Source organism: Lagopus leucura, unplaced genomic scaffold, assembly GCF_019238085.1.
Source record: "Lagopus leucura isolate 7727_CA_CO unplaced genomic scaffold, USGS_WTPT01 Super-Scaffold_100004, whole genome shotgun sequence".
NCBI lineage: Eukaryota > Metazoa > Chordata > Aves > Galliformes > Phasianidae > Lagopus > Lagopus leucura.
In genome coordinates, this window is record NW_024962264.1 from 19,652,948 (window position 1) to 19,677,131 (window position 24,184).

General features: G+C 43.5%; 1 protein-coding gene across 3 annotated transcripts in view; it reads right to left on the bottom strand.

Moving 5' to 3' along the window:
* The window catches only part of STOX2 (storkhead box 2), a 128,100-nt gene that overhangs the window by 73,318 nt on the left and 30,598 nt on the right, over positions 1-24,184 (bottom strand). The window contains exon 1 of one of the 3 annotated variants that reach the window (XM_042871395.1): positions 16,898-17,069. The exons of the other annotated variants lie outside the window; for them this stretch is intronic. The gene's annotated coding sequence lies outside the window, so the exon portion shown is untranslated. Of the gene's footprint in view, positions 1-16,897; positions 17,070-24,184 lie in introns of those variants that run through there. 3 annotated transcript variants of the gene reach the window in all.

Sequence of the window (24,184 nt, forward strand, 5' to 3'; positions counted from 1 at the left end):
TTCTGAAGCACCAGCCACAGGAAGCTTTGCTGCTTTATCTATACGCCCTTCTGTATTACTGGGTGGCTGTTGGTTGCTTTATTGTTAATTTGTCTCTTTTTAGATGTGGAGAGGGACTTGCTTCCAACAGAGCACTGTTATCTCACAGATTTTCAGAAGGTCAGCACAAGATCTTACCTCCTCCATGTGCTAAGCAGAAGGAAGCAGCACCCAAAGTCTCAGCTTAGAGAAGTGCTTATAACATAGCACGTCAGTGTCATATTGGATATAAGAGCAGTCTCTGCTGTGAATTTTTCAACCTACGACCTTCCTATCAAAGTCAAGGCTGAGAACAAGTGAAACATGTAGATGTTGCAAAGAAAACATATCTTAGTAGAAAGGAATATCCTTGTAATAGCCAGATTGAAGTGGTGAAATTAAGAAGAATAAACTAAAATCTCATCAGAAAACAAAAAACAAGCAAACAAAAACCCAAAGCTCCACTCTAGCTCTAAAAAGCATACTCCTCACTCCCACCACGTAAGAGCACTTACATCCTTTAAAGCACGTGAATGGCACTAGCATAGGAGAAGCGTTTCTTTCAAAAAGCTTTTCATATTATAATGAATTTTTATGAGGCACAGAAAACCACTTACACTTAATATTTCTGGATATCTAAAAAGACCTTTTTCAAAAGAAACAAGCATCTTAAGTGAGATAATTTACACGAAAAGGTACATTTCTTAGCATTAGAATTCTATTGAGTAGAACTATGTGCAAAATGAAGAGCTGGAAAGTCTTTAGTCTTCATTAAAACTGATCACTATTGAGCTGAACTCAATACCTTCCAAACCAACTGCAGTAAATCCTGTTAGTTATGGCGCTCATCTCAGCAGCTCTGGTAGGGAGTCACAGTGTTTCCATACATAAAAATTGCAAGCCCTTTTTACCCCAGCTGTTCCAGAAATCACCAAATACTCAGCCAACCAGTTCCTAGTTTCTAAATGAAAGCAGGAGAACCTCCACAAGCAAGCATGCAGGGACTTGCCTGTGTTTTGTTTCTTGACCAGGGAGATGTTTGGGAACCTTTCCATTGCCCAAGCAGTACAAGGTAGGTCAGACAGTTCTCTGGTACATATCAGATTTGTCAGTGTGATGCTAGTGCCAAATCCTCTTTTTTTTCTTACCCCACCTCAAGCATGGATCTTGTTATTATCGCAGCTGACAGATCCGAGACAAAATAAATATAGACATCAAAGACTGAAACACTGATAGACTATCCAAGAAGGCATTTAGGGGCCCTCAGCTGTCCAAGGAGTAAAAAAGTTATAAAAGCAAGTACTTCTTATCACCCACACCCCTGTGTCACTGCTGTAGTACTTAAAAAGAACACAAACCCTATGGATTTCTACCCACCACATAGTAATTACTGAAATAACAAAGAAGAGGAAAAAAGTTTTTCCAAAGCCTGATGCTATTACTGAGCTGCCAATGAAAAAACTCCCACTAACACCCCTTAAGTCTATCCTCCTGCACTCCTAATCTGTACACAAAAGATTGGGTTTAACCCCCCCACCCCGAGATTAAAACCGCCTGCAGTTTTCTGCTGCAGGCCAGCAATGACAATACTTTAAATCCTTGGCTACTTGCTTCATGAAGATGCAGGCTACAGACAGTCCCTCAAAGTTCTTTGAAATGATAAATACAAAGCAGGAGGAGGTCATAAAGGAAGTATTCCTTATAAAAGGAACAGATATCATATGCAGGCTTTTCAAATACATTTCTCAATTGCTTTGCTTTCAGCTGCCATATTCTCAATTCTGCATTGTCTGAAGCTTTGGAAATAAAATTCAGGAATGAAATGAAACATACAAATTAGTGCTGAACACAGCTGCCAATATGTGCATGTATTACCTTTTTAGCATTCATAAATCTCTCAGATGTAAATCGTATCCTACTCCTTATCTGGAAAGACTAATTATTTACATAATAAATGGTCCTAGGGCAATTATCAAAAACCCGTCCACTTAAAAGTAGCATATAAGTTTTATCACATAATCTTCTGTAGTACCTACCAATTATTTCACTACAAGCCAGCATGGTTCCCTGCTGCACTGGAAATCCAGCTATCTCTCTGCCAAGAGCCTTCCAATGCATACAAAAGGAATGAGGATTGAGAGAGCTGTTTTATCCTCTCTTATCCCATAAACTAACAAGCCTTTTCTCTACTGCAATTGCTCTCAACAAATACAAGTAATTACATAGGAGGATGAGATTTCCAAGGTAAGAGAAAAAAACCTGAAGTTTAGCAACCTAGTCAAGAAGTACTGCCAGCTTAAACTACAAGAGAGTTGCTTGCAGGGATGGGCAGCAGGCAAACCAAAATGGAGTCCTGGCACCAAGCTAGAGATGATGGGCAAAGCTTGAACTGCTGATAGGTGGCCCGGTCCTCCTGTCTACCTGCACGCCCTGGAGCTAAGCAGGACAGCAGGACATTTATTTCTGGCCCCTAACCCAGCCTACGCACACAATATCTCCCCTTCTCCATTTCGGTATATTGAACTCAAAATAATTGAAAAAAGAGTTCACTTGGAGAACGTGTTTGCTTTGCTTATCTTGTAAGGACTCACAAACCCTGTTCATATTAGCTCCTGGCTAGCTGCTTCACCAGACAAACCAAGAAACATCGCTGTCCAGATTCACAGTCTGCTTAAGTGAGGAGGAAGGTAACTGGCAGTAACAGCAACAGTAGCAGTCTGAGGAACACTGAATTTCACTCTCAGGAAAGGTGCCAAGACTTAACAAAACCTGTAATAAAATGAAGCAGTTAATGGAAGCAAGCGGTTCGGCCAGCAGCCAATGCATAGTTAAACCACTGGTGACCCTGAAAAGCCAGGCTGCCGAAGCTTGAAGTTATTCAAGCTGTTTAATGTTGATTTGTTTGCAACCTAATGCAACCCAGCCTACAGAAACAATCATCACTGAGACTGCCTCCTGTTTGATGAGCCGCTTTCCTCTGCTTCTAGATACGAGTCCTTTACAGGCACTTTCCCATGCTCAGGAGGGAAAGTCTGCTCACAATAATGTTCCAGATAAGAGATGTTCCAGAAAAGAGTGAAAGGTGATAGTGAGCTCAGGAACATGGATTTGGTGAGGTGGGATGAAGGAGGCAACATTCTTAGCTGCATATACTGTGCTGCACCTAGACTTCTGCAAGGCGTGCAGCTAGAAATGCATCACTAGAGGAACGCTGCTGGGTCACTACATCATTGTTAGAGGATATCTGCTTTGCAGAATTCCCTAGGAGTCAGGAGAAACAATTGATAAGCACAGTTCATTCAGGCTTCTAATGACTCACACTGCTCACGATATGAACGAAAACCTGGTGCAAGAGCAAAATAAACATTCAGTATGAATATAAACTACTAGTATTCTCTGTCCTCAAAGCAATCGACGACTGATTTGATTCAAAATAATATTGATGGTTCCAATATTTATTAAAAAAAAAAAATAAATTATATTTCTAGTGGGTAGCCCTTTTGATTTCTCCACAATGTTCATGACATACATGTTAGTAACATTATAATTGTTTTGCTCAGAATTCTATTTCATTCACAAGTCACTTAAATTTGTAATATTACTTCTCATTTCAGTACAACCAGCTAGATAAGTTTTCAAACAAATTTTACTTTTTGAAGGACAAACAGCAACATTGGCCTCTGAGCACACAGTTGCAGTAATGCAGAATCTCCTTTTAGCAAGCTGAGATGTTGAACAGGCCACTTCAAAAGTGATAAGACCTTGATTCAGAAGGTGCAGGAACAGATTCCTATTTATCTGTGCCACTTCAGAAAACTACATTCTCCTTTGATTGCTAAGTCTTGAAAGTTAGTGTGAAACCTGCTGATTTGAGAACAGGCTGAAAGAGGACTTGGCCCGAAACACAAATCTCACCATGCCCATCTTCTAATAGCAGTATCACACCACCCCTAGAATGATCAGGTAAATAACCCAGACCTTCTAGGTCATAACATCATGCTTAAGAGAAGAAACATGGGCTCACCAATGGTGAGACACTTCAGTGAAAAAAAATAGAACATTCAGAGATTCAGAGACTTTCTTTGCTGTTTCAAGGGGAAAAAGGGGGATATTGAACACCACCTGCAGCACAAGTTCTTTCTGAAACAGTGTATAGCTTTAGTGCCAGTTATAGAGATGTATCTAGCAACATGAATACAAATTATTACAAGTACTATGAGGAGGGACATCTTCCAAGTGTTGGAGGCCACTTATTGGGTACTGATTGTTCCTAGAGAAACTTCATTCTGTTTAGCCATCACTGATGCTTCCCCTGCACAAGCCTGCATGCCATATTTCCAGAAATAGGTAATTGCTGTATTTAGATTAAAAACAAACAACTCCAGTAAGAAAACAATTGTTCTGACAAACTAAGTCATGCTTATAATACATGCATGCCTTTGTGGCTTGCTTGGCTTTCTTAGAAGTCATCCTTTTTTTGGATATCATGATTTCTGTGTCCAGAAATGAACCCTAGTCACCTGCTGTTCCCATGGATGACAGTAGCAACTGAATTATCTGAAAATGATAGGCCAAGCTCTCCATGATATACTTTGTATTTGAAAAGCAGGCAACAAAAACAATGTTGAAGAGAGAAGCAGATGGCCAGTGAGTTATCACTCTGGGTCTGATGACTTAATGTGGGCTGAACTTGTTTATTTACTTACATATTTGCAAAAAAGAAGCATTCCTTATGTTGGCAGCAGTTCTGAATGTGGTCCTGAGGCAGCTGCAGCTATGCAGAACACACCACTGCCCCCACACAACATCAAGGGATTGAGCACATACCCCCAGAACACCGCATGTTCTCCTATGATGACAAAAGTCACTGTTGACCCTTCCTGGGGCCAGGGAGATAAGTGACAAGGATTTCTACCATCGGAGCTCAAGAATGGGTTAGCAGGAGCCCACAGCATTCCTGCTGGAGGCAGGACAGAAGGAGGCCAGGCACTGCATGGCAGGGGAATGAGAGGAGGCAGTGATTGCTGACTGCAGCCTCCCGCCAACCAGGAGCTGTTACCTCTGCCTTCTAACCACCATCAGCACCGCCAGGCAGGGGGCCACCAACCCTTACAGGCCATGTTAGGAGATGAGCAATTGAGGCATTAAGATGAACACCTTCTTGTCATGTTAAAGCTGCTGTCAGTGAGCAAGCAGCTGTATGCCATGATATTGCTTCTTGGTCACAAAAGCTTTGCAATAAACTTTTCTAGGCTACCCTTGACTAAACTGTTAATGCAAACCCCATGCTGACTCGGTGCGATGCATGACGAAACTGCCATCAAATGGGCATGAAGCACAGCTTGTGTGTCAGCAAGCCTTGTCATATGGGCCATGCTGGGAAATACGGATCCTTCTTAGATCATCTCACCCCATCTTCAGAATTGTTCTCTTTGTCTTCTCTCTGACTGCTCTTATTACCCCTAGGCATATAAAAATAATGCAACCTTTCTAGACACGTAACAAACAATTACGCCTATATAGATGTACTTCAGTGACAAATTAGCTGCTGACATTATGGAAAGAAATGTCACTGTGCACCCATTTAACTCACTGAAAATCAACAGAAAGTACCTTCTGTCTGCAGCGACACTAATGCCACGGCCCTGCACGCAGTTAGCAACCAACCTTATTACTGTAAAGTGATAAATAGGTATCTATCACCTGCCAAGCCTGGGCAGGCAGCGGCTGGGGCATGAAGCCGGCAGCAGTGCAGGTGGGGAGCTGGGCTGTGGGCACATGTTACTGCCCATGGAGGCCTGATGCAAGCAGCCCTGCATCCTGCACACGCACCCATCCTGCCTCCAGCATCAAGCGCTGGGCCCCAGCTCACCGCCCACCTCACCATGTGGGAGGTGTTACGCAGGGAGACTCATGAATGCCATCTGCTCAGCTGTGGATCTGACTTCTTTTTTCCCCCCGGCATGTAATAGTCTGTGACAGTAGAAAGTACACTAATGCAGTCCTACATTTTCCATTCCTATACGGTGTGAAGAAAAAAGAAGTCCAAATGTACTTTTCATCTCCCACAACACTGCTCTTAGTTTTGCAAATGAATATGAGCTTCATCTATTAAACGTTAAGAGGTATAAATACAATGCTGACACCTGTACAGGAGGGTGAAGACTGAGAGGAAGCCACTTTACTTCTGTGGCATCTTTATTCATTCTACTCAGAATATAAAACATGAAATTTCATAAGTTAATGCAAACATGGTAAAAACTTCAATCTAGATGTGTAAAAAAAAAAAACCTTCTAAATATGTGATATCACTAGAGATAGGGAAGGCTCCAAAGAGATCCCTTTGTGGCCTTCCAGTCCTTGAAAGGAGCTTAGAAGCAGGAGGGGGTGCAACTTTTTACAAGGTCTGATAGTGACAGATCAAGGGCAAATGGCTTTAAACTAAAAGAGAGAAGGTTTAGGTTAGATATTAGGAGGAAAACTTCCACTATGAGGCTGGTGTGGTGATGGCACTGCTGCCCCAAGCTGTGGGTTCCCCATCTCTGAAGGAGTCCAAGGTTAGAAGGGCCCTAGGCAGCCTGAGCTTGTGGGGGGCACCCAGCCCATGGCAGGGATTGGGCTGGGGGGGCTTGAAGGAGCCCCTCCAATCCAAACCATTCTGTGGTTCTACCACCTTTTTTTCCTATTCTTCACAACCATATTTTACCAGTAAACAATTACTGTTTACAAACTAGCCAAGTACTTGGATTCACAGTAAGCATTTGCATGTGGACAGGACTGGCTTGTTGGGGATGATCAAAGCACCCCAGACTAAAGCCAGGTGGCCAAGCCCAGGCAGGCTGTAGCAAGGCCCTGCTGGAGAAAAGCCATTCCTTTGGGGGTGGCAACTATGCAATGAGCCCCACAAACAGGAGACAGGCACCTGCAGCACTGCCCCAGTGTGTGCCTGCCTGGCAAGGTGGGGAGAGGACTTCCCTTGGCATGCAGTCATGGCCTGTCCTTTGCCACAGCAGATGGGCTCCTGAAATGGTGTGGGATGGGGAACATCATGCATCACTCAGAAACTCAGGTTGAAAGGAAGGTTGCCTTGGGTTTCCTGCAATCAACTTCATCCCAAGTCTGGTGGGGTTTTTTTTGTTGTTGTTGTTGCTGTTTTTATTTTTTTTTTTTTGTTTGGTTGGTTAGTTGTTTTTTGGTTTTTTGCTTTTTTTTTTTTGTCATGTGAATAGCAGAGAGGATTTGTAACCTGTGCAAATACACTGACTCTAAAAACAACATACAGACATTAAATAAAGCAACTAATTCAGCTTGCTTTCCAGCACCCAGCAAATTAGAGAGCTATTTGTGGAGCTGATGGAATACGGGAGGTGGGGGGGAGGAAATGTTAATTTGCAATTATCCAGTTAATGCCATTTTAATAAGATATTTAAAAAAATACACAAAATCATTTGAAAGCATCTAACAAAACACATTCTTAAATGAGGACTGAAAGCTATCTGAATAAACTGAACAGAAACCTTCAATGGGTGCGGGTTTTAACTGTGATTTATGTTCTGATAGCCAAGCAGTGAACGCCGTTTGTCAGGCACACGAGGCTGCTTTACATGTATGATTCATCTGCACAAGAAACACTTTCAATAGGTCCTTCCCCCCCCACTTAAGAATTATAAAGCTATTAAAATACAAGGCCACAGCAAACCCCAATATATGTCCAGCCTAATATTCAGTCTCCTAAAGTGGCCAGCAGTGCACAGCCAAGGAAGAATATGGAAGCAGTGGTATCTCCCTCAAACATCTTATTGTCCCCCACAATTTCCAGATCAGAGGACTTGAGCTCAGGTGAGGAGCCTCCATGTACTACCACAGACTTGTACTCATTAGTGAGCTTGCCTCACTGGATAAGATAGCAGCTATTGGGCACTTGAAACTTCGGTGCATACTGAGGACATCGCTCTTAGCATAGAAATAATCCAGCAGTGTCATTATGGAATACCAGAATTACATCCCAGACTGCATCCGCAAACACACACGACAGAGTCTGACCCCAATACACTAGTCTTTCAGAGAACAAACAGCTCACTTCATCTCCTGAAGAAAGTTTCCATCCCTGACATATTTCATTTAAACACCATGAACTCTTGTCTTACTTTATTTTTGAACCAGGCAAGATGAATGTACTAAAAAAATGATAGATATAAGCTACTTTCTAGTGTAGGGTGATGAAACTTGTAATGAACCATCCCACACACTTTTTATATAAGACAGCTTCCCAAAAAGTTATTTTCAGATTATTTTTCTGTTGAAAAGTAGTTATGGCATTGTGCAAGACAGCCTGCGTGTAGAAACCATCAAAACACTTAAGTCTCCAAGCTCTATATTTGCAAATTCTTAAATACTGACCCTCTTTTTCTACGAGATCATCTACACTACCATAGCAGGATCAGGTACAAGATCTTTGCAGGGCCAGGGTTCTGTCTGTCCTTCCTTGTTACTGTGTTGGATACTTATGAGGGGTCACGGTGACAAAGATGACTGCAGATGAAATAAAAGTGATTATTACATACAAATATACTTTTCAAAATGCAAACTGCTCACAGACTGCCTGTGGAAGTTCTGTCTCTAGATATTATGAAGACACAGTGGGTAGAATCTAGCAAAACACACACACAAAGTATACTCAACAGTGACCGAGACACACAAGAAGTATTTCTAAAGCAGCTGAGTGAAGCAGACAGAATTTTGCTGTAGTCTAAGCTAAGCACCACACAGTGCCCCCTGCTGCATACACAAGCAATAGGCTACACACGGCTAAACAATGACATCATTGGATATTAAGCAGGATGCACTGTTTGCATGACAAATATTTACTTCGTTAACTCCTGCTGTTTTCCAAAATTACTAACAAATGGTGCAAACATTCTCAGTACGGGCTCGCAGCAGACATCTGCACATTCGCCATCCCACGCTGGGTCTGCAGGCTGTCTGCCACCTCACCTCCCATTTCTGAGCACTGGGAAATTCGTGCTGAGAGGGAGCAGAGATGCTGTCCAGCCCTGCTATGGTGAGACTTAATCACAAGATAGTCACTAGGCTGAACAGCACAGTGTGACATGGTTGCCCCTGTCCTAAATGCCTGGACAGTAAGAAATAGATTCTGGAAGCGATGAAACCGAGTGCACTGCAAGTACCCATCTCTGTGCTCTGAGCTAGAAGAAACAAAACAAAGAGAAATGAGAGAAATAGACATAAGAGAAGGTCAAGTGTTTGATGTAGCTTCCAACTTCCAAATAAACATGCATTAAGAGCCTATGAAAGGTCCTTCACGTGCAGCATGAAAGAGGTAAGTGCAGACCAAAGAACTGAGAGCCTAAAGAGGATTTATCGATTGTCAGACAGAGCCAGGGAGGTCTCCTAATGTGGAATACAAACATTTAATCTGATTCTGAAATCTTATCTGCTGCCTTTAAAAAGATTAACATAAATTATCTTGTAACAGACTATGAATTTCTGATCCACTCCGAGAACTACAAATATTTGTCAAGAAGTAAGACTTGCACATTTTAACTAATTTTATTAGCATTCTATTCAAAATCAGATTTAACAGAGGTGGTCAAAATGGAAACCTGTTCAAGGAAGCTTGACAGGCTGGGAGCTGGGGCTGGGCAGCCTGGTGAAGGTTCTGGGGACACCTGAGAGCAGTCTTTCAGTATCAAAATAGGAGCTATAAGAAGGAAGGGGACAGACTTTTTAGCAGGGTCTGTGATGATAGGACAAGGGGAAATGGTTTCCCACTAAGAGAGGAGAATTAGATTGGGCATAAGGAAGAAGTGTTTTACAATGAAGGTGTTAAGGAACTGGCACAGTTGCCCAGGGAGGTGATGGGTGCCCCCCAAGGTCAAGCTGGAGTGGCTCTGAGCACCTGATGGAACTGTAGGTATCCCTGTTCAGTGCAGGTGAGTTAGACCAGATGGTCTTTAGGATTCCCTTTCAACTGAAATGGTTCTGTGATTCTAAGTTACATCATAAATATAATATTTGCATACATACATGCAGCATGCTACAAACACACTGCACCAATATGCAGAGAGGAAAACGTAAGTAAGTTATTCAAGTTGATCTTGAAAAACACTCACACATGAAGATGCCACAGCAAAACAGTTCTTTTAAAATAAATAAATAAAGTTTTCCCAAACTGAAAACTTCTGCTCTAAACTGGAATAAAAAGGAGATACTTAGGAGTAGAAGCTTGCTAACATCATGTCCATGCTTGGTTCTGGTCTGTCAATCCATAGAACTGTCCAGGTTTTATGCTTGTCTTTCACCTTTCCTCTCCATCAAATGGAAAGGGATAGGAAGCAAAGCCTCTGCAGAATGCTTGCTCCCCCAGAGTGAAGGCAGGGACCAGTCTTCCCATTTCTGCCCCATAAGCTTGGTTGGCAAAGGGCCACAGTCTAAAGTTTGCATGCTTTTATTGAAGTCTCTGAGTGCCAGTACGATCTGGACAAAATGGCAGATGCTACAACGAGGAAGGCTGGATACTCCAGAGATGCTGAATTCAGGAGCTAGTGTGCATTTCAAGGCATTGTAGAGCTTCAGGTGGGCCCAGTCAGCACAACAAACCCAACTCAGCAGGACACATACCTGCATTCCTGCTTTTTTCCTCAATATTCAATTTGTAGCTGAGCCACCAGGCAACAGCTGAACATCATTTCTGTGCCATTAGCTCAGGGGCTTTCCCCTGAGATGTGAAGCAAGTCAAACAGCCTTGTGTTTGCCGTAATACAGTTTCAGCACCTTACCTAATTCAACCTGAGCCTTTCATCTAGGCAAGGCCCTGACCCAAGGGTAACCAAATGAGTCCTCAACAACAGCACTGCATGGGCTGCTGCTTGCTACTTCAGCAGCCAATGTAATGCATGGCATATGGACACACCTGCATTTTTCCTGTAGTCAATGAAAAAAATTATTTTCATGATGAAGTAGCCCAAAGGGCATTACCCTTTTAAAGCTCTACAGTAATTCTCTATCTGAAACAGAAATACTCCTCTTTCAAAGCAAACAGCACAGGATGACAGAGATGCAGCTCATTGCCTTCCTGGTCCACTGGAAGCCACATGGCAGAGCCATGCTCTCCAGCAGGGCACAGTGAATACTTCAAAGTCAGTGTTCTTCATTTGCACATAATAACTGAAGTCATGAAATGAGTCTTTCCTTGAAAGCGCCTAACAAGGATCCTTGCATAGTTTCAGGAAAAGCATTTTAATTTCCCTTTATCTTCATACAAAGATGCCCTGTTGCTGAGAAGATGTATGAACACCCATGGGAACATAATAATGTTATAGGTCAGACAAGCCCACTGACATAAGACATGTTCTGCAGCACAGAACAAGCGGGCCTTGCTGTGTTTCCCTAATACACCTACTTCATAGCTAGTATGAAGCAGAAGTCCTGTGGAAAAGCAGTGTATGATCGCATATTCTGTTTCTCAGCTGCAAAATGTTAGCAGCATCACTTCCTTCCCTCAAAGGGCTTCTCTGATCACAGAACAGAAAACCATCATATATGTTCTACTTCAGAGATAGTGAACCCCATACACATATCCCAGTTGAGTCTCAGTCTGTCATAATCCAAAGGTAAAAGAGTGTCAAAAGTTTAGTTTGTACCACAAATTACAAATTTACCCTTTTTTTTTTTTTTTTCTGCAAGCACTTGCCTTCAGAGCTTTTAACTTTAGGTTTTAGCACACAGATTCCAAAGTTATCTTAAGGAAAACAGGCTGCTTATTACACTCACACATTATACATGTACGACCTTGGATATCTGCTTTTTTGCATCATGTAAGCCAGAAAGTATGCGCAGTAGGCCTCATTACTGAAGGCAAATCTTGTGTTGCCTCTACTGCTCCTGCCACCAAGAACGCTTTGTGCCAAGTACACAGGCTTACATAAAACATCTGAAGTTTTCCTTTCTTCTGTTTTATCTCAGGCCAAAACACTAACTTTCTGTGCAATATACTCAGTAATATATATGCAGAACACTTACTGGCACCGGCACCTACTACATTATGCTCATCAAAAACAAACTATTCAAAAAAATCCCACATTAGGTCACATTGGACACTGCCTGTTGGACCTGATCCTGAGCTTCAGCATGCATCTTCTGCACTTGAGCAACATCAGACGATAGGGAAAGGCCGTGGTTACTCTGGGAGGAAGCAGGAACAAGAAATCACTGCAATGGCAGCACCAAATACAGGGCCTGGGGGTGCTCCTCGCCAGCTCATTTGATGAGAAGATGAGAGACTCATTTACCACCTGCAGCCCTTCAGCAAGGCACTCGGGGTGTGCTCTGGGAAGCTAGTATCAGCCTTGCAACTTCCTAGGCAATCAGAGCTGTTCTGGTTGCTGCTTTGAAGGCTGTGTGGTGAGACAGAGCGCATATATTCTGGCACACCTCAAATTTTCTCGAGGAATAGAAGGCACAGTAAGAAATCTTTCACTTTCTAGCTTTCTGGGCAGAGCAGAACTTTGTGAGTTGAAGAAAAGATTCTCCCCTAAGCCAAAGGCACTTCCTTAGGCAGAAATAAGCCTGCTACAAACAAAACCAGCTTTAGATCTCCTCTCCCACACCCCCCTGCTTCCCCTAAAAAGGGAGAAAAAAAAAAAAACCCTTTCATAACACGGTGCATTTGGTGGCCTAAATATAGGTGTTACCAGATGCCCTGCTGACGCAAAGAGGTCATAATTTGAGAACGTGAGAAATGACTTAAGTCTCCAAAAGAAAATTCAACCTGGAACAATTAACCTGAGAGCAGCACTGGGACGATGTTCCAGAAAGCTCAGTTAAAGGCAAGCTTCTACTGGGGAAAGTTTAGCAGCTCAGGAGTGCTGACGGTAAGTTCTCACATTTACACCTGACAAAATAATTCACTTAGACATGAAACCCACCTGAAAAAACACTACCTCTCTGCTGCAGTATCCTGCTGTCATTTCCTAATCTCCTCATTCAGATGCTACGAATTGCACACTGCCACAACGTCCAGCACTACTGGCATCTGCCTCCTATGCAGAGAAACTTTGTGACATGCTTGCAAAGCCATCAAGCTCCTCTGAGAAACATCCCCATCTGCCAGAGTGCTTCTCACATGGACACTCAAGGATCCCACACCTCTCCTGGGTGTCCTTCCAAGCTCTGAGACGCTTTCAAATGTTTACTTCAACTATAATCAGTTTTTAAAAAATTTGTTCCTTAAATGTGAGAAGCAAGATGCCATGTGTTCTGTCCTTCCATATGACCAGAGGAGGGCCACAAAAATGATCCAAAGGATGGAACACCTCCCTGTGCGGACAGGCTGATAGCTGGGGCTGTGCAGCATGGAGAAGAGAAGGCTTCAGGGAGACCTCAGAGTGGCCATTCAGTGTATAAAGGAGGTCTATAAGAAAGAAGGGAACAGACTGTTTAGCAGGGTCTGCTATGACAGGACAAGGGGAAATGGTTTCACACTAAAAGAGGGGAGATTTAGATTGGATGTAGGGAAGACATCTTTTACACTAAGGGCAATGAAATGCTGGCACAGGTTGTCCCGAGAGATAGTGGAAGCCTGGTCCATGGAGACAGCCAACATCAGGCTGGAGGGGCTCTGAGAACCTGACAGAGCTGCAGGTGTCCCTGCTCATTGCAGGGAGTTGGACCAGATGGCCTTTAAGGACCCTTCCAACTCCAACGATTCTATGATTGCCCACAAAACTTTTTTTTGACCCATGAGCACATTTTCTTCTTGCTATGTTTCTCTTCAATGCCCCCCCCCAAACTCGGATTAAACAAGAGCACATGAAGAAATCACAAACAGAAGGCATGGAGGAATGTAAGCAGGCTTTCACTAACCTTTTGCCAGAGCTGGGGGGCTGCAATGGCCCAGGATGGTTGGAGCTGATGGACAGACCTGAGCAGAAAATCTGCTGCTGTCGGCCAACAAGCAAGTGAGTGAGCAGGGTGTGCTTGTGGTGGGGTGGGAGGAGGAGTGCACTGGGCAGACAGGTGGTTAGCAGCTATGCTAGGGAATAAGCAGCCAGGAATTGCAAATAACTGTCAGCAACCAGGGAAACGGGTGCAAGGAACAGGTTTTGCTGCCAAACTGCCCCAAGCCATCAGTCTGATGCAATCCTCTTTCTATGGGGTTCTCCATCCCCATGTGCCACCACAGAGAGCTGCCCTCACCTTGGGCACTGCCCTGTCCTGCAGCTTCCTTCCGCACCAGCCCTCGAGTTGCCTATGGCAGAAGTAGCTGTGAAGCTGCTGAAATGCTGAGCTTATTGCAGCTGCTTTGATGGCCTCCAAAGGTCTCCAAGAGCCCAAAGGAAAGCAGACACAGTGTTTGTAATAAAGCTTCCAAGGAATCGCAACCTCTGACCTACAGTATTGTCACCCAATTTTCTGTTAGAACATAACTGTGATGGTTCTAACACCTTAAATCCTGTAATTTCAAAGCTGACTGCATCTTCGCCATGGATGGATTGTTGTGAGAGAGACAACTTTTAAAACCCAAATGACTAAATATCTTTTGCAATCACAATCTCAGAGCAGACATCATTTGAAAATCCAGGAGGGTTTGGGGCTGAGCCCACAGATTCAGACCTGACTGAGATTGAGCCGAAAAAAACTAGCAAAAAGCTTCATTTACAGCAGAGATGGAACAAAACCCTCAAATAGGAAAGGAGATCCTGGAGGTCACTGCTAGGGATAACAACTCCTCATGGTTCTCGCAACACTTCTGGCTTAATAGAGTCAAAATCTTGAGAGAGTAACCAGCTACAATTTGCAGCATTTTTGACCAAGTCACGCAGGATGTGCTCACAAGATTTCAGTGTCACTGAAGCATATTTATCATGGCCTAATCCCCAGCCCACATGAAAATAATAGCTCCTCATACCATCTTTTAGTACAGAAGTCTTTACAGCAACCCATCCTCCTTTGACTCTCTCATTATTCACATTTCCACTTGTAGAAGTGATACTTAATGTTCTTCCTCTTTGCTTTCTCTGCAGTTTCCCTCAAAATACAGCACAAGGGACCAGGCCATCACCACACCACGCTGCCTCCTCCAGCAGCATACTCTGTCCTGCACTGTACACAGAGGAAAAATTGTTGCTTAGTGGTTAGCATTAAGCTGTCATGCTAATGACTGGCCTATAGCGCTGACAGTCCTTAGTGTGTTGTGCAGGTCAAGCAAATAATTATACCTGTAGAGTTGTTGGATATTTTGCTGTAGCATTGGTTGCTTCTAAGATTCAAGCTCTTTTCCACTAGTAGAACAACTCGAGAAAAATGCATCCTTTGCATTGTAATTTCTAACCATGCAATCTCCTACCAGCTGGTTCCACATCTTTCTCTCACGGGCTCTTTGTGACTGAGGTATACCATCAGACGCTTACTGTTCTAGCACAAACACACCAAAGAGGTCTCTACCACTCCTCTCAGTGATGGCAGGAGTGTTGCACACAGCCCAGCACACCTTCAGCCTGCAGCACATCTACTCTGTACTGGGATCTAAAGGAGCTGTAAGAAAGAAGGGGACAGAATCTTCAGCAAGGTCAGCTGTGTCAGGACAAGGGGAAAGAACACAAGCTGCCCAGAGAGGTGATGGATGTCCCATCCTTGGTGACACTCAAAGTCAGGCTGGAAGGGCTCTGAGTACATGATGGAGCTGAAGGTGTCCCTGTTCATTGCAGGGAGTAGGACCGTATGGCCTGTAGGGGTCCCTCCCAACTCAAATGATTCTGTGATCCTATGATACTAAGGAGGACTTTGCTTTCCAGCCCAGACCGACAGACACAGTGAAACAAGTGAAGGGCAAAAGAATAAGAGAGGAATAGTTTTACGACATAATCACATGCTTATAAATAGCATGTTTTCCATATGTGTCAGATATCAAATAGCTTAATGACAACTGATAACTGGCTGATTTCTGCAATCTGCCATCAGCTGCTATTTTCAAGAGAACATGAGCTATTCCTAATATCACAGTACAACTCCACTTAGCTGTGTAGGAAGCTTACATTTTTTCAACCAGATGGCAGGTATATACTGTTTTAACCAAAACTCCATTTTAAGAACAATGGTCGATATTATAATGACAGTGCTTGACAAGCCAAGAGGCAGACAAAAGTAGGTAGCTACATAATACCATTTAGTATTACCCTTTAAAAAAATAACATACTTATGAATGGCAACAGATGGGTGAGGCAATCAGGCTGCATGACCTCATTTAGTGGGGGAAAAAGAAAAAAGAAAAAGTGCATTGTTTGTTGTTTTGTTTTTGTTTTTGTTTTTTTTTTTTTTTAAACTAAACTTCAGCCTTTATTTCCAAAATACACTTTGCAAAACTTGGATGGCATTTTCCTCAAGCCAAAGCCTCCGCTCCCAGAATCTCTCAGTAGAGAGCAGCTCTGCCACATAGCAGAGTGATTAATCCTCACCACTGCGCTAACATCCAGCAGAAGAAAAAAGCCCAAGTAGAATGACCACCTCTAAAATACAGTGTTTGATATGATAAAAAATAATCTGTTGTAAAAATTCTTTTTCATTAGAGCAGTGTCTACTAATTAGCAAGTAAATTATTTACGTTGGCATTTCTGCTGCAGCAGAAGCCCATTATCCTGCTCTGTCTCATTGACTTCTCTTAAACAGTAACAGCAAACAGGAGCTGCGAGGTACAGACTACACCTTGCAGAAGTGAAATAGCTCAGCATTTTCAACAGGCAGGAGCTGAGAATTGCCTTAGTTTGAACACATTTATTTCCCAGCCCCTTTCCGTACTTGCCCACCCGCAACCCCTCACTCCTCCCGTTGCCCAGGACGTGGTTTGTCCTCCCGTGCTTACCTGATGCCTGGGTCCTTCCCTCCAGTACAAGCACAGACTGGAGAAGAGAAGCGTGCTGCCGACAACCAGCGGCACAGCTGACACACCCCAGGTGATCACACAGCGTCTCCTCAGTGCCGCGGACTTACACACAAAGCTAATTTGAGCAGAGAAGATCCAATACCCTACCAGTCCCATACGCTGAGCCCTGGCATTCTCTAAAGCCGTACTGAAGTATCTGAGAGTAGCCGGCTGTATGTTAACAGAAACAAACTCTCCCTGTATTTCATACCCGCTCACACCGCATTTTTTTTCAGGGTGTTGCTTAGGAAAAAAAAAAAAAAAAGTACAAGCTAGTTCAGCTTCAAATGGCCAACCAGACAATCATGTATTTTCCTCCAGTTGTACTGACTCTGTTATTTTCCCACACACTCCTGATGCGGTGATGGACTTGCCTGAGCAAGCAACACAGTGCTTTCGGCAGCAGATTAGAAAACAGAAATGTGCACGGAGTCCAGCACTGTGTTGTGGCCAGCAAGTATTGGCTTCCCATCAGCAGCCCAGTTACTGGAAGGTGTGTAACTCTCTGAACTCTTACACCAGGGATCCTGGGCACCAAGCAAGGCACTATGGCATTCCTATTCCCCAACCCTGCTGCACAAGGAAATCCACAAGAATGACTTCTGCCAACAGAAGGCATTGTGGCAAAAGGAACCAGTGAACTCATCCCCATGCCACACGGCAAGGGGCATTTGCTGCAAATGTGTATGCACTCCAGATTTTGGGAGCCACCAGTGCTACTTAGGCCTTTGTAGGCTGCATGGTCTGTGGGTCTGGCCAGGCCAAGGGGCTCAGGCAGATCCCCATGCCAGCAGCACAGGGCTGAAAATTTGGGGCCAGCACTAGGAAGCACCAAATCCTTATGGGGCAAGCATTCCTGCCTTGATTTGGATGTATTTACTCTTCCCATCTACTCTGTGAACAGCTGCTTGCTCATTCCTAAGATGATCCTCTTCTACCACAGTCACCTTTCTTTCCCTCCACTTTGCACTTCTTCATTTTCAGTTCATGCCCTCTTCCACAATTATTTTACTCATCTTACTGACCCTTCTGTACTTATTCAAGACACCATTCATCTCCCTCATCCCTCTGCCAAGCCCTCCTCATGCAAACAAGCAAAGAAGCAAAAAAGCAAAAACCCAGCACTACGGTCTTGCACAAATAGTGTGCCAGGTTATAAAAGTTGCAAAAAAGTAAGATCCTCTTATGTTGGAAATTCTCACTATTTCTGGTCTCCTCCTTGCATCACTGAGCATTTCACTAGTTCAAACAAATGCACTGATGACCATTTACCATCCAGGCCAGCAAGTCCTAACAAGTCCAGAACCTTCACCAGGCCAACTCACTATAAAAGCAGAGCAAGTTATTCTCCTTCTGGCCAGGAAGGTCCCAGGACTAAGATTTCCCTCATGGTCCTCACTGAAGAGACCATAGTGGACTAGATGTCCTCAAGCTGGCTGCCCAGATGGCCTGATAAACCATTTCTACTGCAGTCTCCTGATGAATGGTTTCCAGGTCTACAGCAATTTTTCTGTAAAGCAAGTAGACAGCTGAGCTCCCATTTTGCAAAAAGGACAGCCCTTCTCTGAATTACAGAAGAGGTCAGTTCCTCATAATTTTCCTGAAAAGCCCCCAACGCCTTACACAGTCTCCATGAAGCCATTCCTGCAGCTGTGCAGAAAGCTTCGGGAAATACAGCCATATGCTGGTTTAACTGAAATGATGTCATGAATTCAAGGTGCAAATGCAGCCAGGAACAACAAGTTTGCCCTTTTCACCCTTGGCCTGGGCAATGTAAATGATAGTTTGTCTTTCTCAGCTCATTTTCTTCTTCAACAACAATCAGTTTATCAGAATAGGAAGCCAAGTCAAACTGTGTAACTTCAGGTATGTGGAAGAGCTTTTAGGCACACACAGTTCACACAGGGCTAGGAGACAAGAGGCATATAGATGAACAAGGTTGCCCGGAGAGGCAGTGGATGCCCCATCCCTGGAGACAACCAAGGTCAGGCTGGAGGGGCTCTGAGCACCTGATGGAGCTGTAGGTGTCCCTGTTCATCACAAGGAATGGGATCAGATGGTCTTTAGAGGTCCCTTCCAACCCAAATGATTTTGTAATACTTGACCTTAGTTGGTACGTGGCTGTGGAGGGAAAGAAGCCATATTTCTCCCTTAAGGGAAACATGGATTCCTGCTAAAAAATTTATCTGGCTGGATGTATCTACTCACTCTCACAGTCAACTGTGACTTTTTAGCTTTCTTTTCCTAATAGCCTCAGCACTTCTGAGAGCATCACCCTGAGCTGCTGCAGTCCCATGAGAGACAGAGGGATTTATGGTCAGTGAGATGCATCAGATGACATAAGCAAAGAATCCAATCATCAGCAAAAAATCAAGCAGTCCGTCTGGGCTGAGGAGATAGAAACACTGACCCCACAGGCAGAGGTGTGGTGCAGAAAAGAAGAGCATAGCTCCCTGAGGTTTAATCTAGGTAGCTCAAGCAATCACAGTGGTGAAGAAGGGGATGCCAGCATAAGCCAGGTGCATGGATATATGTCACTTTGTGAGCTGTGTGACACTCAGTGAGGTTTACACCACCAATCTCTTCTTCTGGTCTACAGCAAGAGCATAAGGGACTACATGGGCAGCACAGGCATGGGCAGCCTTGAGCTCCATGATATCTCATGAATGTGATGGGACACACATCAACTCTGCCTTTGCAATTGATGTTTCTGGCCAGCCAGCAAGGAGTTCCACTATTGCTCTGGTATCTAGAAACCTCAGGGAAGTATTCAAAGCCTCTGGAGTTTCACAGCAAAAGAGGAAAGGAAAAAAATAATAAGAGGAAACAAAATAAAATAGATGTGTCGACAGAAACCTAAAACACAGACAGACGGCCATCCTGTTATCATTGCTGCAGTTCATTTAAAGGCAGTATTTTTCCAAGCTTTTCCATCCTGCAGTCACATTTCCAGTTCCTCTGCAGACCTACCTGGAGGGACTGAATAATTTGCATCTATCTTTTCCCAACATTCCACATATTATTTGCATTTATCGTGAATGGGTGGAGAATAGTAGTGCTTAGTACAAGAAATAAATAAATTTAAAAAACAAATCAGTCAGCGCTGCCAGTCACACAGATGCAGAAGTTGACAAAAATATAGCTTTTCATTATTTTTTCATTCCAACCAATGCACAAAATACATGAAATACAAAAGAGTGCCTCACGTAGATTTTTTTCCAGCTGAACGGAGCTTTGACAGTCAAGAACACTGCATTTTTCACATAATAAAATGTGATTTTTCCATCAATTGTGTCGGTAATGAAAATGTTACATACAGCATAATCCCTTGAGAGCCAAGAAGTCTATGCCAAGGGTGAGACTGAAAGCTGCAAAACCAGGATCCTCCAGGCAAGAGAAGCAGAGGAAAAAGAAGAACTGGTCCTCCACCATTCATTTAGTTTTCCATCAGTCCTCCCCCTAAAGGGCTCCCCTTCCTTTTGCTCGATAGGAAGGGCAGCCAGAGCAAAACCGTCCATCTGGTTCCCATCACAGGAAAGACTGCCTATTCTAGCTCCTGCCAAAACCTGTCATTAGCAATCAGCACAGGAGTGAGTATGAGAAGACACAGTACAGCTAAGACAACAAACCTAATACTTTTAATACACTAATCATAACAGCAGAACTCAATTTGGTTCTTTATAAAAATATCACGGGAGTCAGATGGCTCATCTTAGTAGCCTCATTTTATCAGTGTAATTAATTTAACAGGCAACACAAATGTTATTTTCTTCTGCCATGGCACACCCATCAGCACCTATTAGAAGCATCTGCAGAAGTGAAATACGGCAAAGAAGTGTAATTTGATTAAGCAGATGCTACACGTTAATATACCTTGTTTCCTTCTAGCTACAAAATAGACATGGCAGTTAAATCCCAACGCAGCCTTTGTATCCCAGACCTACCACGTTACAAAAGCTTGGAGGGACAGCCACCAAACCGCCCATGCTTTCTTTCCACAGAAGTTCAGTACAACTCTTCCCACCACCCCTAGTCTTGCCAGCCAGGTACAGTAATGCCAGCACCCCCAGTTTTCACAAAGAGAATGATTGTTCTGGCACATCTACCCTTAAGATCTCTATCACTTCTTCAAATAACTAAGAAAACAACCAAAAGCCCACCAACACGCACATCCAACTCAAAGCAGCCTATAGCAATCCCTTTTGTGGCTGCTAACAGGGATTTGAGACCTGCCCAGCCACTACACCATGGGTGTCCAACCTTGTGGGTTGCCTAGGCTGCCTTGACTGAAGAGGAATTGTCTAGGGCTGCATATGCATAGGTTACACTGAAAGTAATGCCTTCCATTTATTTCCATGGATACTACAACAGATACAAAGAACACAATACTATTTAATAGAGCAAATTCTCAGCTACAAAACACTATTTTTCATTACAGACGCAATTATTAGCTACATACTTTCACCAGCAACAAACAGGAGCCTGCATGCCATATTCACAGCAATCTGCACCAGTGGAGGTGACCCACTCTCACCACTGCTGAAATGCACCATCTACCACCTCACTGTGCTTTCACCTGCTGTTTGGTCTCCAGAAATGTTCAGCAAGTGTCGATGAATGTCAGTGAGTGCCATTTGTTTCTGCATGGAGATCAGTGACACACCTTTCCTTCATACACACTTCCATGTCAGGCACCACTGTGTCACAGGGCCCCTGTGCTGCCACCTGTCACATGGCAACAACACATAATGGAATATTGGTGGGAAAGTTCATCCTACACTGCTGTACCACCAACATACACCTCTGAATTCATGGGCCGACATCATAAAGCAGGAGGCATTGCTTTCAGAGCAGCCCTCACAATACATATCCTGTAGTTCAAGCACATAAGTAATAAAGCTCATGTCGGGGATGGCTGCAGGGAGAGTTGGGCCATGAGCGGGCCATGGGTTGAATACGGCTGGAGTAGGACACTGTATCACCAACACAGCACACTGGTGAAAGCTCTGCCACAACCTATTCCCCTCTCAGGAATATAATCACACACAGCCCTTCCCAGTTCCTGAACTCCCTGCAAGCAGCACAGACACCCTGCTTGGAGCACTCGCCCAGCTCTTTGATTTTCCCATCTCTTTGACAAGGGCAGCACCTCCAGTTGGGTCAATCCTGCAACCCTGGAGGATGTATTCATCAGGTGAACACCTTGGGATTGCCAGGAGAGCAACTTGAGATCAGCTCTGTGCCACAACTCCTTCCTTCAGCTCCTTGCACCGGGGAAACAGCATCACGACCCAATACTTGCACAACAGCAGTTTCTTCTTAAAGCCTCGGCCTCCCTCTGGTGACTTGTGCTGGGGCGGGAGGCAGAGGTAGGGATTCTGGGAATTTCTACCACATCTCTGTGTAGGGATGACATCCTTAGGACTGTCCACATCAGCATCCCTGTCACCTGGTTTACCTCTCACCAGCTTCCTCCGCTTGTGAGGATGTTCCCATGCTAACCTAACAATCGCCTCAACACAGTGAGTATGGATAACACTTTTTTTCTGCTTACTTTCAGGAAACAATTTCCCAATTTGCTTCTCTATTCTTCCCGCTGCTGTGTTTAACTCCAAACTTTAATGACCCATTTAATAAGGGGAAAGAGTCTTCTAGGAACAGCACCAGGCTATTCTATAGGCTGCTCAGGAATGAAATCCTATCATTTATACTCCCTTCTACTGAAGAGAAACATCTGCAGAACCAAAATAAAGTGATACAAAAAGAAAACAAAGGGAAAGGCTGGAGACAGGCAGATGGTGAGCTGTGCAGACACGCACTGCAGCCAGTGTTATTGCACCATGCTAAAGCACAGCTTGCCAGAACTTCCAATTCTCTAGTTTTACAAGCTTACAAATGCAAATATAAAGTCTCACTATAAGGCTGGAAGTTGAGAACTCAAGTTTCAGCTAAGGAGTACATTACTCATGCTGCCATTACTTATGTTTATGAAAGAATTGCATACATATTGGAAAACCTGATTTGGTGAGTCTCTAAACTAATATATATATTAAGCTAATATATATATTAGTTTAGAAGGGAAGAACAGCATAAAAGGTGCTTTTCATCAGCTGATGGTATGTATTTGCTTTAAAGTGACCATATATATACGTGTGTATGTATATATATACATATATATGTATATATATATATATATATAAATACACAAAAGTGTATATATATTTTCACAAAATTTTCACAAAAGTGTTAGCCTGATCTTCAGCAGAATTTTTGAACATGAAGGTGTACACCAGTACTGTATACCGTATATCTTCAGTAGAGTGGTGAGTCACTGGAATGGGCTGCCCAGGGAGGTGGTGGAGTCACCATCCCTGGAGGTGCTCAAGAAACTTAGAGATGTGGCACTGAGGGACATGGCTTAGTGGGCAATAGTGGTGGTAGGTTGACCATTGGACTAGGTAATCTTAGAGGTCTTTTCCAACCTTAATGATTCTGTGAATTCTATGACTGCTGGGTTATGCTGCATTTGAAAAATAGGTTTGGACAGTTTTAAATGCAGAATGCTTATGTTATCCACATACTGTACACCAGCCATCTGCATTCTGATGAGACAAATGAATAACTGCATTTCCTCCACAAGCTGTCTATAAATCACCAAGGTATTTAGCCACTTAACTTAGTGCTGTCAAATATACTTTGCGATGGCCAAACACAGTCCATTTGATAGAAATGCACAGCTGAAATTTTCAGAGCACTGTAACTTGCCTTAAAGCCTTCACAACTGTAAAGGACCAATGAAAAACACAGGAAAAATACAGCATGAGAAAGCAAGGCTACCCCAGTACTTTGTGTCTATCTGAATCCACAAGCATCCTAACCCCAAACACTGCAGGATGCAAAAGGTGAGCTGTAGGAAAGGAAAAAGCAACAAACAAGCCAAGTAGGAGAGTCACAGATAAAGAAAGGGGGGAAAAGGAAGAAAACAGAGAATAAAGGAGGATTAAAAAAAACCAAAAAACAACAAACACAGATTTCCTGGAGAACATGCCAAGAGGAGGTAGAATAAAATAATTTGTAGCTAAAAGGCAGGAGTAATATTCTGCACTTAGCCTTCATGCAATCTCACACTGTACCAGCAGAAAGACCAGTATTCAGACACACAGACATCAGATCTGGAAACAGACCTGCCCCCATGCACCTTAGGGGTCGTACTTCTAAAATAAATCA